This window comes from Eublepharis macularius, chromosome 5 (genome assembly GCF_028583425.1).
Source record: "Eublepharis macularius isolate TG4126 chromosome 5, MPM_Emac_v1.0, whole genome shotgun sequence".
Taxonomy (NCBI): domain Eukaryota; kingdom Metazoa; phylum Chordata; class Lepidosauria; order Squamata; family Eublepharidae; genus Eublepharis; species Eublepharis macularius.
The window spans coordinates 144,367,510-144,380,902 of NC_072794.1; the positions used below are offsets into that span (position 1 = coordinate 144,367,510).

The 13,393-nt window shown below is 43.2% G+C and overlaps 1 protein-coding gene and 1 long non-coding RNA gene across 2 annotated transcripts in view; one reads left to right on the forward strand and one right to left on the reverse strand.

Annotated features, from left to right (window-relative positions):
* The window catches only part of HNF4A (hepatocyte nuclear factor 4 alpha), an 88,237-nt gene that overhangs the window by 51,111 nt on the left and 23,733 nt on the right, over positions 1–13,393 (reverse strand). The window lies entirely within an intron of this gene.
* The window catches only part of LOC129330694 (uncharacterized), a 35,671-nt gene continuing 23,160 nt past the window's right edge, over positions 883–13,393 (forward strand). Inside the window, exon 1 of the long non-coding RNA XR_008597070.1 lies at positions 883–1,077. This is a non-coding gene — a long non-coding RNA (uncharacterized LOC129330694). The remainder of the gene's footprint in view (positions 1,078–13,393) is intronic.

The window sequence follows — 13,393 nt, forward strand, 5'->3', positions numbered from 1 at the left end:
ACTTAACTAAAACTTTTCATAGTCCTAGAATTGTCTTGGCTGCTGGTCTTTAGTGAAAATGTTTCTCCTCCCATTCTCATGCCAGGCCTGCTTCCACTGAGATTGGATTAGCCTCTTAGAAAGAGGGAGTATGGAACAGAAAGAACCACATCTCTAACTTTAAAAACAGTAGGCTTGTCACACAGACAGCAGAGTCTATAATGATCCAAAGCTGACCTTTTTCTCTCTGGTGCAGATCCTGGTCTTTGCTTGGGAGGGAAAGCTAAGATCACCCTTAGCCATAGAGGACATCTCACTCTGAGGAGGCCAGCCTTGCCTTTTTAAAAAACATTTGGATTTTATCTTACATTTGTGGAGATGAACATGAGCAATGTTGCAGCCCCAGTATTAAGTACTTGAATACTGTGCCCATAAATGAAAATGCCATTCAAACAGCACTGCCAGTTTCAGGTTGGGAAATTCCTGGAAATTTGGGGGTAAAGGCTGGGGAGGATAGAATTTGGGGAGGGGAGGGACCTCAGTGGAGTATAATGCCATAGAACCCACTCTTCAGAGCAGCCATTTTCTCCAGGGGAACTGATCTCTGTAGTCTGGAGATCAACTGTAATTCTGGGAGATCTTCACACCCCACCTGGAGGTTGGCAACCCTACATCCAAGTCTTTTACTCGTCAAGGCAGACCATGAGGTAAACCTGCTCAGGCACTGCCCTGAATTACAAGACTAAGAACTAAAGTCCTAGGGGAATCATGCCAGCACAACCTTCTCTCAAACCGTCCTTTCTGCTTTCCCCCCCTTTGAAATTTCAAATTCCAGTTTGTGGACAAAGTCCTAACTATCTCAGAATATAGATCTCTCCAACCACTGACCAAACTCCATTTCAAGCAACTATCTAGTAATGCTTTTCCCCAGGAGCTGACATTCAATGTCTGAAGCTGAGAAGGAGATCAGAAACTAATTTTTCTTACCAGAACAGCCACGCACCTTGAAAGAATGGATTTTTACTAATTTGTGTGTATGTGATTACAAAGTCAGAAATGGATGAAGAAGATATCTTCTGATCACCAGTAACAAACCAGGTAGGAAGATTCTTGTCGCCTGCGGCTCCCACTAGCCTGTATTACAAAGGAGAGGGATGAAATCTGCTATTGTGCTTACTCATCATTTTGGGCCATGACTTAAGATTAAAAAAGGAAGACAATGTAAAAAGGGTAGGGGATTGAAAGCCAAAGAGATAGGAAGAAAGAACTCTTCCAACTGGAGATGCTTTATGTGGTTAACAGATAACTCCAGCCCAATTTTTCTCACTCTCATCCTTTCTATTTTCCTCTAGATCAGGTCAGACTTACTTTTGTGCTAATCATTTCTTGGCCCGTTTATCTGGCATTAAAAAATTAACCGAGAATAGTTTACTGCATGACCTGTTCACCGCTGCAAGAAATGGTAAAAGAAATCATCCAGGTAGATTTTCAGTCCTTGTGCAAGATCTTACATCTAGGGCACCAGGGTTAAAAAAAAATTAAAAAGAAGAAATGCTTCTCCCCCTCCCTGTCAATATTTTGTTCCTGCTCCTTTTCCATGACCTGAGTATATATTTACTTTTTGGCTGTTTCCAAAGTGAGAAGAGATAAAGCCACCAAAGGCTTGCATTTTGTCAGACTTTAGTAAACAGGAATCTTCTTTCTACACTATCAAATCCCAGTTGCCTTTTGCCTGGATTCATTTCTTAAACAATTACAGAACAGCTCCCCCCCCATGTTAATAAGCACCCATGAGGAATTCAGCTGAATCAGACTGAAAGATGCTGAGCATTTATGGTTTACTTGCCCATGGAAAAAGCGATAGGCATGTGTCGAGCCGAGAAGAGAGTGTGCATCAAGTTTTTTTTTTAATTTCTTATTTTTCTAACTCATTTTTCCTCAGAGTAGCATACAACTTTCTCTCACTCTGCTTTATCCTCATACAGCCCTCTGAGGTAGGTTAGGCTCAAAGACTCCCAGTGAACTGCATGGCACATTAGGGATTTTGAACTCAGGTCTCCCCCATCGTAGTGAGATGCTCTAATCACTAGACAACACAGTGTGCAACTGATGTACAAACTCAGACAATTCAGACACATGGTGGGTTCACTGTGTATTGGTCCTTGCCTCTGCATATGGCTGACAGGAGCCACAGACAGCTTGGCATAGGCTGTGCCTTCACCATGCCTGGCTTCCAGGTGTCCGCACAAGATATAATCATCCAAGACAGAATCATCTTGACAGACTTTTCATCTCATAGTGAAAAGTCAGACCAAGAACTCAGGCAGCTATTACCCAGATATGTCCAGAATTAAAAAGGCCAAAAACGAATGCATTCCCTATACACACATGGTTATGAGACTCTTCCACTAAGTTACTAGCGAGTCATCTAGCAAGGTTCCTGAGCCTTTAACAATGGCGTAACAAGCAGAAATTCCTCAAGTGAAACTTTTCTCGTCACTGCATCTGCATATAATGAAAAGCTTTACCTAGTCGATATCATGCTTGCTATTCTCCTGCTAAAGGTGTCAGGAAAAAGCTGTGTCAGGGAGAAAAAAACAGGCAACTTTTAAATGCTAATAATTAACTATCAGGTTCGATCTTCAATTGGCAAATATAGCAGATATCCACCAGTCGGGTATCTTTCTGATAAGTTTTAAAAGACTTCTAATGAAGGGGACAGTAATTAGTTTCTGGAGACTTGAGGGAACTCCTCATCTGGAATCACCAACTTGGTACACATGGGAGAAGATTCATCTTGGATCTGGAGCATATATAGATTATACAAACAGAAAGTCCCACTTTGCTACTCACACTGTTGCTTTCCATGAAAATGAAAGGGAGCTGGGCTTAGGGTTAGGGTGAACCAACTCGGAAGTATGAGAAACTAGCAAGGTTGATTTGATTATATTTCTAGCCCACCCTCCCCACAAGCAGACTCAAGGTGGATCACAACATCAAATCTACATACAAAATTAAACATATGATAAATATAAATAGGTAAACATACCACCTCATATGGCACAGATATAATTAAAACCATCCCAGTACCAGATGCAGCACTTAAGATCAACATAATTCAATACACTCAGACACTCAATATACTCAAACGCAAGGGATTAGTCTACGTTGAGTCCTTGTCTCAGGGATGAGCCAATATGGCAACTGCTGTTTCTTTTTGATTTCATATAGGGATGCTGTGAACTTTGCAGTGGACAGATTCGGCAGGCAAACATCCTGTGTTTGACAACCACGGTCACTCATGAGCTGAGCCCCAAATGTCCTTGCCTCTCCACCATCTGGTTCAAAACAGCTGCCAAACAGTTTTGCAGCTGTGCCATTTCCTAGCATTTCAGTCTCCTTTCCTTCAGCCTTGCAAGCTGCTTCTGCATCTGCACAATGGATAAAATAGATTCTCCCCCAGGTTCATGCAGGAAAGGTACTATGACTTCTGTAAGGCTGTGTGAAAACACGAATAACCTCAACAATACCACAGACGTAAGTGAAACCAAAAAGCAAGCCATTTTTCATTTTGAAAAATGCAATCTAAAGAATGCTGACCTGGAAGTAAGCTCCACTGACGACGAGTCCTGACTCGAGTTGGATTCTGAGCAGATTTGCTTAGACTTACAATGGCACTGTGGTTGACTAAATAATTTGCTCACTTTTTAAAAATGATTGGCTGCTAAGTGACAAGCAGCAAGAACAAGGGGGAAGGGGGAACCAGGACTCCCATCGGGCTGTGTAAAGATGTGTATGCATGAAATACTGGTAGGGTTGCCAGCTGGGCTGCCAACCTCCAGGTGAGGCCTGGTAATCTCCAAGAATTAAAACTGATCTCACCACTACAGATCAGTTCCTCTGGATAAAAAAAAGCTGCTCTGGAGGGTGGACTCTATGGTATCACACACCTGCTGAGCTCTTCCTAAACCCTGCCCTGGCCAGGTTCCACCCCCAAATCTCCAGGAGTTTCTCAGCCTGGAGCTGGCAACTCCAGTTGCCAAGAAGTTGTAGAAAACAATGTCCTGTCCCTTTAACAGAAGTTTATTTACCAGGTGATGTTATTTACTTCCTACCTGTTTCCATACATTAAGTCTCTATTAAAGGGGAATTTTTTTTTTCCAAATTGTTGACAACCCTAAATACTGCCAGTTGTGCTATCCTGTCCTGGTTGAATACTCAAAATAAGACCCACAGGCAGACTCAAGCACCATGAATGGCCCACCGAAAGATCAGCTCCTTTCTCATGTCCAGTGAGCAGAACATGAGCCAAACCTAATTCAAGCATCCCTAGTTTCCTATGCTGACATTGGCTTTGGTTACCTCATTTTTGTTGATGAGGATTTGTTTTCCTAATGCCATTTTACACCCCTTGTGCATACACAAATGTTTGTACAGCTGACGAAAACAGAATGAAAAATGCATTATTTTTAACAGGGAAAATGTGGCATGATGGAAGAACAACTAGGATATTCAATTTAAATCAGAAAGCTTTCAATTTGGTCTACTCCCATCAATCTATGATAGGATTTCAGTATCATGTGAAAGAGTGTGTTACCACACAACGCATATCTGATGCATAAGTTCGTGTGTTAACTACTCATAGATTTTTAACTCATTTTGCATTGTTTGTGGGTGTAGGTTTTTGTTTCCCTTTCTGGAGTAACACACTCTTTCATTGGTTCTTGAAGGGATACCTTTTGTTTTACTCGGGATTTCAGTAGCAACAGCTGTAGCCCTTTTCTGTCAACATATTTCCATTCACCAAACATGAGGGGAGAGAGAACAAGCAGGGCTGCACTTTTGCATATGGATTGGTGCTTGATATGCTAATCTTCTCTGCAGAGCTATTGTCGGGTATAGAGTATTTTGTTAGCCTGGTGTTTTTAGAGTAACAAAATACTCTATACCCGACAATAGCCCTGCAGAGAAGATTAGCATATCAAGCACCAATCCATATGCAAAAGAACCTCCTCAGGATACAGTGAAGCCTCCCTCCATGAGCATTCCACACCCTGGGAAACTCTTACAGGATGACTCAGCCCAACCCTACCTTCCTGAGTAGATATAAATTACCTGCCAACTTCTTTTCCCCACTGTGACACTGAGAGATCTCTGTCTTTTGGTGCTACACCTCTGAAGATGCCAGTCACAGCTGCTGGCGAAACGTCAGGAACTACAATGCCAAGACCACGGCTATACAGCCCGGAAAATCCACAACAACCATTGTTCTCCGGCCGTGAAAGCCTTCAACAATACTTTAAAATATTGTTCATTTCCCACCATTGGGGACCACATAAATTAAACACTGCACAGAGACACAGTGAGCTTGGTGACATGGTCATGCATGTCACCAAGCTCCTCCATGTACTTGAAAAAGAGCTTGTGGAGTGTAAAGAGGGACCACACCTAGAAAATGAAATCATTTCTGAACTGGCTAGAGAAATGATAAGAAAAAGAGTACAGGTTCCTTGTGTGCTATTTTTGCTCTTTGGGTCATATGACTGGTCACTATAGTCTGATGTAGTTGTTTGTTTCGGAGTTAAGGTCCTGTGAATTATCTGTTGAACTAGCCTTGGCTGTCTAGACCAATTCTTTCCAGGAGGTTCCTGTTTACCTCATGGAGTGAGATGTTTATTTCCCTGCAAAGGTGACCAAAGCAGTGACAACAACCACATCAGTCGCAGTTATCTTTCCTGAAGGGGCTACAATTATTTTGCAGACCTAAGCTAGTTTTAAATCTGTTTTAAGCATCATGGCTTCCACCTAGGATTGCCAAGTTTTCTCTTCAAAAATACTGTCCCCATATCAGATGGGGACATCAACACAGGTGTGACTATAACAGAGCTTCAGGGTGACGTCTGGTAGAAAGTGAGAGAAAAAAAGTAGAATTTATAGGACCAGGACCAGAGCCAAGAATATGGCACATTGGGAAGGAGCATGAGTAAAATCTGGCAGCGTATGGGTGGAACCTGGGTAAAATATACAGCTTAATAGTTCTTTAGCCCCACTCCCTATTAGTTCCCTGACAGCTGGTGAAAGGCACCCCGTCCACTGCTTCCACCTGTTTATCCAGCAGGGTTGGGTCCAGGAATACCCCCAAGTTACGAATCTGCTCCTTTAGGGGAAGTGTATCTCAATCCAGAATGGGAGATATCCCATTTCCTGGGTCAACCCCCTCCCACTCCAGTAACACCTCCATTTTGTCAGGATTAAGTTCAGTTTTTTGGCCCTCAGCCATTCCAAAACTGCCTCCAGACACCTGTTCACAGTTTCTACAGCCTCCCTGGAATCTGTTAGAAGCGCTAGATAGAGCTGAGTGTCATTTGCATATTTGTGGCAACACAGCCCAAATCTTCAGATGTCCTCTCCCAGCAGTTTTACATAGTTATCGAAAAGCATGGGGGACAAGATGGAACTTTGCAGAACCCCAGAGGCCAAGGGGCAGCGCCACAATGTTTAAGAGGGTTTCCCTCTTTTACTAACAAACTGTAAAGAACACATATAGAGAACCTGCTTGGATAATTTAAATTATACAAATTAGGTTCTTGTTTTAACCTCTGAAATCCCATTGTCTACTTCTATAAATGAAGAATGAAGAGTTAATAACAAAATACAATCCCTGGAGAACTACCATCTTCACTCCATAGCAACGGGTTAGCAGAAACGGTAACCATGGAAGATTATGACAGAAGCCATGGTCATCCGTTTCACAGCACGGCAGCACTCATTCAAGAAGCATGGCATATGGGCTAGATAGTTGGATCAGGACCAGAGAGAGCCTGGTTTCAAATACCCACACTGCCATGGGAGCTCACTGAGTGACATTAGGCCAACAACTCTCTCTCTCTCAGCCAAAGTTACCTCACAGGGGACTTATGAGGATAAAATGGCAGAAGGAAGAACCATGTATACTGCTGTAAGTGCCTTGGAGGAAGGGCAGGATAAGCTGTCCATTTGTATTCTCCCCATATGAGTCTAGGACTAAAAAGCCTGTGTTAAATTCACTGTTTGGGATCTTCATCCCAAGGGTGTTGCCATTTAAAGGCTCTCAAAGAGCAGGTGGGAAAAAAACCTTATCTGCCTGAGAGAGACTCTAGAGAACAACTGGCAGTCAGAGAAGACCCTACTGCACTTGGTGGACGAGTGGTCTGATTCAGTATGAGGCAGTTATAAATATTCACTTGTCTGAAAATAGACAACCTCCTATTATATAAAGAAAAGCAGGATTTGAGTCCAGTAGCACCTTAGAGATCAACAAGATTTTCAGGGTTTAAGATTTTGAGAGCCAAAGCTCCCCTCAGGCAGAAAGAAAAAGGAAGCTCTGACTCGCAAAAGCTTACCCCCTAAGAATGTTGTTGGTCTCTAAGGTGCCACTGGCCTCAAATCCTGCTGTTCTATCGCAGACCAACATGGCTACCCACTTAAAACTATAGTCAGAAGCTAAAATGATAGACTTACATATTGTCTTGTGATGGTGTATGCCACACGACAAGTCTACACTACATATTTATAATCAGGGCTTTTTTTCAGGGGGAACGCAGGGGAACGGAGTTCCAGAACCTCTTGAAAATGGTCACATGGCTGGTGGCCCCAGCCCCTGATCTCCAGACAGAGGGGAGTTGAGATTGCCCTCCACGCCGCTGATTCAGTATGAGGCGCTGAGCGGCGCAGAGGGCAATCTCAACACCCCTCTGTCTGGAGATCAGGGGCCGGGGCCACCAGCCATGTGACCATTTTCTCTGAGGGCAACCCACTGAGTTCCACCCCCTCTTTTCCCAGAAAAAAGCCCTGTTTATAATGGTTTAGATGTCTTTTTCTCCCCAACCGCACTCTCTCTCCCAGGAACATTGGGGTCTGCTTCTGTGAAGCAGCTAAAGATCTCAAACAGATTTTTTGGCACCATTAAAAAAATAGAATTTGCTATGTTCCAATGAGGGGCGGGGGACAGTATTTTACTGGTTCAACCAATAAAAGTACGTTCTGTCAGGGAACAAATTAGGAATTCTGTCCATTGGAACCAAAAGGGACATTCTCAACGGCAGCAGCAACTAATGGACCTGTCTGTCAAAAAAACAACAATGCTATCAGAGGACAGTGAAGGTAACAGATATGTCAACAGAGACAATAAAATAAACAAGAAAGGTTACTCTAGATTGGATGAGAAGTTTTTGACACTGGCTGTATTCACAGGTTACAGTGAACACACATTCAATCCATTTAGTGTTACTCTTGATTGTTTTAATATGTGCATTGGGTAATTCTCAAGTTACATTCAATGCATGTACGGCATGTACATATGATATAAACCGCACATTTATCCAGGTACTGGTCCCTGGTTTCAGTTGCAAAGTGACTGTGCATTTGCTCTGTCTTATAGACAGATATAATCACATTCATTGTAACATGAACAGGGCAACTGCAGAAGCCCTTCCAAAAAGGACTTAGTAATGTTGAATTGCAAAAGATTCTAAACTGTCCATGGTGGCAGTTGCAATGCAATAGGATTATTGTAATCCATCTGCAAAAAATGCCAATGCACTGGCATATTAGCTCTGTAGATACAGTTATTCAGTGTCCTATGTGCACATGGTAATAGCATAAAATGCATAATGGTTACAGAATAACATGGGTGGGGGTTGAAGCTGTATCGCTCTCTATAGTGATGATACAGGCAATCGGTGCCCATGATAATGATGTAACCATATGGGAAGACAATTACAAAATCAATTATTGTGGCACTGGGGTGGAAGTGGACTGCAATTCTCCCATAATGAAAGTATGTGGTTTATGTGCTAGAAAAATGCAATATATTGCTGCAACAGAAGCATGTGATGAAGTGCCTCTAGATTCCCCATCATGAAAGAAAAATGGATAACAATGATGGATAAAGTCCTTTTGCATAAATATAGGGAGGGATAACAGTTGCACATTTATTGTACAAAAATGATCTTTCCTTCTACAGCAATGCTTAATCTGCAAGTCTTTTATTTTCTTCATTTTTATTTTTTACAGTTATCTCAACAAATTATTACTTTCCTTAATAATCGCACAGATGAAAAAGAGCTGTTTGAACAACTTGTACAAAACACTCCCATGTAATCAATAACTTTCTAGATCCTCTTTATAAAGTATCATGTTACCAGGATAATATTATTTTATTGCTACTTGATTCTCCCAGCAAACAGCTCTATCTAACGCCCTGTAATGCCATAAAATAATTAAATTATATTATAACCATAAAGTGTATCATTTAAGTCAACCAAGCATTTCAACAAATTGGAACATGATGGATGCTGAAGTCATGAACTTTTATAAATCAATGATCAACTTGATAAACAATGTAATGATTAACTCCCAGAACCAGCATCCCCAAAGCAGGTTTCATTGGAAACAGGCTGAAGATGGGCGATATTGAGTAATTTAATTTGGAGGTGGAGGGAGAATGGCTGATGGGGTATGAACCCAGTTGGTATTTAAAGAGACCTGACTGTTATATTTTGAAAGAAGGAAGCAGAAACAGACAAAATGTCCTGAGATTTCCAATATATCTTTTGTAAGGGGAGTTTTGTATGACTGAGAGCTCATTTGGACATTACCTAAGAGACATGAGAGCTCTTGCAACAGAATAGCTCCTCCCTGCACAATTGGAGTTCATTGGAGTTGCAGATCACACGGGATAAGGCATTGGCACAGTTCCTTCTTCCACCAGTGTCATTCCTTCGAAAACAAGGGCACCAGTGGCATGGGGAAGAGACATATTGTATACTCCCCCCTCATGTGGTTGAGCATTGCTGATGGTGTGTGAAGGAACCATGCTGAAATGGCTCCCTCACCACTCGGGTAGAGTCAGAATATGATTGTCAGTCTATGGAAGACAGGATACATTGAAGGTGACTCCCAACCCTTGCAGCAAGAAATCCAAGATGTTTTTAGAACAGAGCCATAGGAAGGGAATCACTCCTTAGAGTGATCCCATTTTCTTCTGGGCCAGTTTGGCTCTTTGGTATTGGCTCTATATCACTAGTGTTACAAGTCCGATCACTACAGGAAATCAAAGGTGGCCATAGGCTTGAACACAGGTGCTTATGCTGAATGAGACCATTGGTCCATCAAGGTCAGTATTGTCTACTCAGACTGGCAAGGGCTCTCCAGGGTCTCAGGTGGAGGACTTTCACATCACCTGCCACCTGAACCTTTTCACTGGAGCTGCCCGGGATTGAAACTGGGAACTTCAACATACGAAGAAAAGAATAAAAAAAGGAAGGTGGCGGAGCTTCTCAGATTTGATCTACACATTAAAACCATCATATGAAATGCACAGCCCTCTTCATGTTGTAGGACTTCAGATGACAAATGGTGAGCTACATATCTGTGAATGCTTCTTCATACAAAAACTCCCAGTACATAGGTTACTAGCATACCAGAGAGTTAGCTGAAGAAGAATCTTTCCCCCTGATATGGTAGTCAGGAAAAGTTCTAAATGCAGGAATATATTAATGGTAGTATTTCAATATACAGGGAGCAATCCCAAGCAGGTGTACTTGGAAGTGACTCCCAAGTTATTCAGTGAGGCTTAATCCCAGGAAAGGGTATTTAGGATTGCAACTGCAGTCCCTCATATGCACAGTCTGATGAGGGCTGTATTGCAGAACATCAGAAGATGGCTTTTTTGAGGATACTGTACTCAGGGAGTACATCAGATGCTCATAGTGCCAGGTACAAAGGATGACTACAGAAAGGGTTATGCAATCTTCATGGCCAGTTTAGTGACATAATTTTGTGGGATGTGGGGAGGGACTGTCCCTTGAGAAAATGAGTACCTGCTTTTTTCAGGGCTGTTCCTTGCATGTTGGACTGGACATTACAGCAGAGCCACCAAAGGTGAAGAGATTATCTGTGCAGTCCTAAAACAGAGTTACACCATTCTGAACCCATTGACTTCAGTGGACTTAGAAGGGTTTAAACAAGGCTGCCAAGCCACCCAGTGGGGGGCAGGGAAAACCCAGAAGTGACGGCGGTAGTTTAGGACTAGCTGGAAATTCCCACCATCTCTTTTGAGTTTTCCCCAGAAGTGACCACAATGCCGTCTCTCATGACCCCCCCCCCCCATGTCCCTCCAGCCAGTTGCCAGGCTTAGCCTTTGCTTACATGCAGGGCTTTTTTTCTGGGAAAAGAGGTGTTGGAACTCAGTAGGTTGCCCTCGGAGAAAATGGTCACATGGCTGGTGGCCCCGCCCCCCGATCTCCAGACTGAGGGGAGCTGAGATTGCCCTCCACGCCGCTGAGCGGTGTGGAGGGCAATCTCAACTCCCCTCTGTCTGGAGATCAGGGGGCGGGGCCACCAGCCATGTGACCATTTTCAAGAGGTTCCTGAACTCCGTTCCACCGCATTCCAGCTGAAAAAAAAGCCCTGCTTACACGTAACTCTGTTTAGGATGGCTTTTTTAGATGAGGGATTGTGAGTGAGCCACCCGCAAATGGATGCTGCTAATTGAATGAGATTATCAACAGAGATTTTTAAGGTTTAGCACAGCATTTCAAAAGGAACAGTGTGTAGGTAGTTCCCACCTAATTCCAGCCTTAAGCCCTGAACTAGGGTAGGGATCGCTGCTACTAGAAGATGTAACAGTGGTTCTGTTTATATGTAGTTCCGGTTCTTGTCGCTCTTAACAGAATATTCCTCACAGCAGTTCCCGTGACAGGCAGTGGATAGCACCTTGAAGGAGCAATGACAGGGGTGCTTGTGGCCTGGAGCTATTGCAGGGGGGGTTTTAGAGGACAGACAGAAAATAAAGAGTTGCTTCTCCACGATTCCAGGAACTTTAAACATCTGAAAAAAACTGAAGGCCATACATGGAACGATTGTGATATGTTGGCTTCAGAGAATGTTTGCCCAGAAATTACCGGACGATAAACTAGCACAGAAAGCTTCCTGCTAATCAGACAGAAAACCCAAAGTGCTTATCCTCACAAAACAACGCTGGGTTTGGCTCATCTTCAAGGAACTTAAAAGTTGTTAATGTGTTTCAAAACCACTTTAAACTGGGTGCTCTCCCATTCTTTCATTGTGTGGGGGACAGCTTTCAGAGGAACCCCAAGGTTATTTTCACACATACTTTTGCACTTCTTTGACAGTATTTGTATAAATATGCTTGTGTGAAATGTTAAAGTGGGCTAGAAAGGGGGAATTCCAGACAATGTTGGCTTTACTTTCCATAGTAAAAAATGCAAATTTTATGTGTGAAAATGCCCTCAGCCTCTTCATAGGTGAAGGACAGCTTCTTTTTCAGTTCACCTGATTAAATTTCAGTGACACTTGATTTGAAAATACCTTTTCCTCCCCAACTGGTCCAAATTAAAGTCCTATTACCCAGTACCTGGTGTTTCCTGAAGCAAATCACAGCCATTCATGATCCAGATGGACTTGCTGGTTCTCCAAAAAAGGAGCTAGAGGAGCGTCACACCCAAACAGGGACTTCTGCCCAGCAGAAAGCCCAGAGAGTGCAAGCAGGGAGCCATGTTCTGTCTGACTAAGCAAAAGAGAGGCCAGCTGAAGTGTGGGCTGCAGGCATAAGCTAATCCCCTTAATGCCAGTCACAATGAGATTTGATTGGAAGTGGGCCTTCATACACTGAAGTTACAGGCTTTAAGGAGTTCTGCTGAGTGCTGGAGCAGGTTTCATAAGGTAACACAGAGCAGTACTTAGGGCCTGTTCAAATACACACGAATTCAGAGGGTGATTGGGGAAAACCCTAACTCTACCTGAGTTTAATGTGTGACTGCATTCACCTTCCAAATGGTTTGAGGGAAAGAAAAAGTGCTCCCGTGTGTGCGTAAAAGCAGGAGCAGCGTTGTCTGTCTCTGCTTTCCTCTCATCACGCTTTTGCAGATATAAAAGAGTTGTGAGAGGAAAAGCTCTTTCTCTCTTTTCATAGAGTTTGCCCAAGAGACACATGGAATGGGCGATAAAAAAAGGACCCCGTCCAACTGATACTTAAGGAATCGGCCCTGGCACAAAGCGTGCGCTCCCCACGTGATATCATTTTTGGAAGTGACATCATTGTGGCAGGGCACAGAGGTGAGCTTGCCTTTTTGCCCAGGTTGCCTGCTAGTGGCAGTTAGCATCTACCCACTGATGGCCAGTGATTGGTGGGCATCTGGAGTTTGCCCTCCATAAGCACCTGGGACTGATACGCTTGCATCCACTTGCTGTCTTCCCTAAAGCAAAAAGCCATCCTTAGCTTTCCTCCATCTCACTAGGCTACAAGTACTTCAGACAAGCCCAGGAGACATCATCTTTGAGTCTGGAAGGCACACTAATTCAAAAGCTGCCTCCATCATGGGAAGATGTTTGCTGCACCACACATTTTGTG